General features: G+C 50.1%; 1 non-coding gene across 1 annotated transcript; it reads right to left on the minus strand.

Annotated features, from left to right (window-relative positions):
• Window positions 1-657: 657 nt before the first annotated feature.
• Window positions 658-730, minus strand: TRNAA-CGC (transfer RNA alanine (anticodon CGC)). Its single transcript has one exon. It is a non-coding gene; the product is annotated as a tRNA-Ala (tRNA).
• Between the last annotated feature and the right edge of the window lie 4028 nt (window positions 731-4758).

Raw genomic sequence — 4758 nt, forward strand, 5'->3', positions numbered from 1 at the left:
AAATGCATGGATTTGGATGTGTGCACACACACACACACACACACACACACACACACACACACACACACACACACACACACACACACACACACACACACACACACACACACACACACACACACACACACACACACACACACACACACACACACACACACACACACACACACGCGCACACACACACACACACACACACACACACACACACACACACACACACACACACACAGAAATGTTGCAAGGGTGCATAGCGTGAAGCAGTATCAACAGAATGACACTAGAGATGGATGAGGACTAAGTTTCAAATAAGGTTCATTGCAAAAGTGTGGCGATTTGTACGAATTACCCGAAAAAGATATCTTTGAAGGCTAGATACAAATTGGTGCTCGATGCGGCCAAGCATAAATGAACATGCTACAGAAAGGGAGTACAGCAGAATTCCAAGTGCAGAAAAAAAAAACATTACAATTGCCAATCCTGCATGCCCGAACCTTTCAAAAAACGCTGTTCTTATTCCAATAGACAGACTGACAGCTTCCTTATGCAAGCAGTCAGTCTATATTATGGATAGAATTGAACATGTCCCCAGGATGAAATAAAGAAATGAAATGAAGAAACGATAAATTAATGGAAATTAAAGTGGATGAAAAAACAACTTGCCGCAGGTGGGAATCAAACCCGCAACCTTCGCATTGCGCATGCGATGCTCTACCAATTGAGCTTCCGCGGCGCTGTTTCCCCCATCCACCTTCTCGGGTATTTATGTGCCCTAGTAGGACCCTGGGAGTATTACGTTCGCATTTCGCATGCGATGCTTCTCATTATATGACTAATAAAAATCGGGGCTCTCGGTTAACCTCCTCTCTTCTTGTTTATTACATAACGAGGGTCTCGAATTCGGCAACATTGATGTATTCAGGTAGCATGTGTGGGTTTATTTACCAGTTGCCTTCACCCAGAAAGATCACGTTCTCGTGACGCCTGCGGCAAGAAGGACGTTCCACGTCCGCCGCCAAGGTATGTGAGCGATGGCGCTGGCTAACACTGCCAGGGTTCTACTAGGACGCATAAATACCCGAGAAAGTGGATGGGGAAACAGCGCCATGGTAGCTCAATTGGTAGAGCATCGCACGCGAAATACGAAGGTTGTGGGTTCGGTTCCCACCTGCGGCAAGTTGTTTTTCATCCACTTTAATTTCCATTAATTTATCGTTTCTTTATTTCATTTATTAGGCACAAGTAATTTCCCCTATGTTGTCCTTGGTGTCAGTGTTTGTTGGCTTCTCATTATATGACTAATAAAAACCGGGACCGTCGGTTAACTCCCTCTCTTCTCGTTTATATATATATATATTGTCACGAAAAGACAATTGAAGATGTACCGGGCGTCGGCGAGACAGACAGTTGTACAAGATGGCGTACACAAAAACTCAAGCTGGCGTCCTCAGCCTCTGCTTCTTCTTCTTTAGCGCCCACCTCTTGCCGAGCGCGCGTTCAAGTCACTTCTTTTTCAGCGCTGGCGCGTGACAACTAGCGGCATTATCCCCCCGCCAAAAGAAAAGCATCGACCCGATGCTTACTAAACTACGATGCTGACTAAAAGAAAGTGGAAGTGTGGTAATCGTATGGGATCAGTTGGCGCCGCCTTAACGCGCGAAATACGGTTTGAGGCGAACAACATGCACTATCTCTGAGTGGTGCTGTCGACGCCGAGGCGACGCGGCACCGTCGGGAATGACCTCATAGTTCACTTCACTGACGCGGCGTATCACTTTGTACGGTCCAAAGTATCTACTCAGCAGCTTCTCAGACAACCCCTGGCGACGAATTGGAGTCCACACCCAGACTTGGTCACCTGGCTGGTATTCAACTTGCCGATGTCGAAGGTTGTAGCGTCGCGCGTCTGCACTCTGCTGCGTCGTGATGTGTATGCGCGCGAGTTGACGAGCTTCCTCGGCGTGTTGAATAAGTTGCTCGGCGTCGGAAGTAAGTGATGCGTCGGTGTCGTGCGAGAGCATTGCGTCGAGCGTGGTCTGGACCTCGCGCCCGTAGACAAGACGGAACGGTGTGAAGCGTGTTGTTTCCTGAATGGCGGTGTTGTACGCGAATGTAACGTACGGAAGGACTTGATCCCATGTTTTATGGTGGACGTCTACATACATAGACAGCATGTCAGCAATGGTTTTGTTTAGCCGTTCCGTCAGTCCGTTGGTCTGCGGATGATAGGCAGTGGCCTTGCGATGCTGCGTGCAGCTCAGCTCGAATATGTCCTCTATCGGTTGGGACATAAAGGCAGTTCCTTTGTCGGTGATGACATGTGATGGGGCACCATGTCTTAGGACTATCTGATCGATAAAGAACTGGGCAACTTCGTAGGCGGTGGAACGTTGTACAGCTTTCGTCTCGGCGTAGCGTGTTAGATAGTCTGTGGCGACTATAATCCACTTGTTTCCGCTGGCTGACTAGGGAAAGAGTCCGAGAAGATCCATACCGATTTTATCAAACGGCGCGCTAGGTGGTGCGATGGGTTGCAGTAAACCCCCGGGCTTCAAAGACGGCGATTTCCTGCGTCGACACTCACGGCAGCTTTGCACGTAACGCTTCACCGTGGGAGAAAGGCGGGGCCAGTAGTACGTCTGGCGTACTCTTGCAAGAGTGCGTGAAAATCCCAAGTGTCCAGACGTGGGCTCATCATGGCAGGCTAGGAGAATGTCATCACGGAGGGTGGCAGGTACGACCAATAGATACTCTTTGTCGCTGGCACTCGAGTTTTTCTTGTAGAGGACACCCTTTCGGAGGCAGAAGGTTGAGAGACTGCGAGAAAGGTGTCGTGGAATTGTAACATTCTTGCCTTCTAGGTGATCGATGAGAGGGCGTATTTCGGCGTCGTCGCGCTGTCGTGTGATCAGGTCAGATGCGGTGAGGGCCCCAAGGAATGCGCCGTCTTCGTCCATGTCCTTATCGCAAGTTTTGACGGGAGCGCACGACAACCCGTCAGCATCTTCGTGTTTGCGGCCCGATTTGTATACGATGGTAACATCGAACTCCGGCAGACGGAGACTCCATCGAGCAAGTCGCCCGGACGGGTCTCGTAGGTTGGCTAGCCAACACAAGGAATGGTGGTCTGTCACCACGTTGAAAGGGCGACCGTAGAGATAAGGCCGAAATTTCATGATGGCCCACACAACCGCTAGACACTCTTTCTCGGAAATGGAGTAGTTAATTTCGGCACGTGAAAGGGTGCGACTGGCGTAAGCGATCACTCGCTCGACGCCTTCCTGGAGTTGAACGAGAACAGCGCCAAGACCGATGTTGCTTGCGTCGGTATGCACCTCGGTGTCAGCGTCCTCGTCAAAGTGAGCGAGAACGGGTGATTCCTGCAGGCGCTGCCGTAACTCGGTGAAAGCTGCGTCCTGCTCATCCGTCCAAACGAAGGGTGTGTCTTCTCGCGTGAGGCGTATGAGTGGTTCGGCGATCCGGGAGAAATTTGCGATGAAGCGACGATAGTACACACACAGACCGAGAAAGCGGCGTACTGCTTTCTTGTCACGAGGAGTCGGAAAAGCAGCAACAGCAGATGTTTTTTCTGGGTCAGGCTGGACACCGTCGGCGTTCACGACATGACCGAGAAACTTCAACTCTTCGTAACCGAAGTGATACTTTTCTGGCTTTAGTGTGAGGTTAGCGGAGCGGAGCGCCTCAAGTACTGCCTCTAAACGCTTGAGATGTTCTTCGAAAGTCGCCGCAAACACGACGACGTCATCTAAGAATACTAAACAACTGTGCCACTTCAGACCCGTAAGAACAGTGTCCATCATTCTCTGGAATGTGGCCGGTGCAGAACACAGGCCGAATGGGAGTATTTTAAATTCGTACAGTTCTTTCGCGATCTCGTTCGTCAACTTCAATTTGCCAATATCCACTCTTAAAATCTATCGATGAAAAATACTTGGTTCGCCGCAGCCGATCTAATAAATCATCGATCCGCGGAAGCGGATAGACGTCTTTTTTTGTGACGTTATTCAACTTTCTATAGTCAACACAGAACCCAAGCGTTCCGTCTTTCTTTTTGACAAGGACCACCGGCGACGACCAAGGGCTTTGGGATGGTTGTATGACGTCATCGTCAAGCATTTCTTTCACTTGTGCATTAATAACGTTGCGCTCTTTCGCCGATGCGCGATAAGGCAGTTGTCGTATGGGACGAGAATCGTCATACGTGATTATTCGGTGTCTCGTGATGGGCGTCTGGCGTACCTTAGAAGTAGATGCGAAGCACTCCTTGAACCGAAGTAGTAACTCACGCAGCGCTTTTTGCTTTTCCTCCGAAAGGTCTGAATTGATGTCGATGTTGCTGAGTGTGTGAGCTGGGTTGTCCGTTGTCATAGACGCAAAGCATTCAGCAACGTCTGCTAAGGGCTCAGCAAAAGCGATAGTAGTACGACGAAACAGGTGCCGATGTTCCTGGCTGAAGTTCGTCACGAGGAGCGCAGAATGTCCACCTCGAAGCATAATGAGACTGCGGGCTGCACATACACCTTGAGTAAGCATAAGGGAGGAATTGCCCTCTGCAACAGCTTCGCCGTCACGCCGATCGTCGCATACGACCGCTACCAGGACACTTGCGCGTGGTGGTAAAGTTACACTGTCGGCGTAAACCCGAAGCGCGTTACGTCGGCAATTGTCGCGGCTGTTCGCTGCTCTCTCTGTCGAAAAAGTCACTGTGCGTGCCCGGAGGTCTATAACGGCACCATACTC

Source organism: Dermacentor variabilis, chromosome 2, assembly GCF_050947875.1.
Source record: "Dermacentor variabilis isolate Ectoservices chromosome 2, ASM5094787v1, whole genome shotgun sequence".
Lineage (NCBI taxonomy): Eukaryota > Metazoa > Arthropoda > Arachnida > Ixodida > Ixodidae > Dermacentor > Dermacentor variabilis.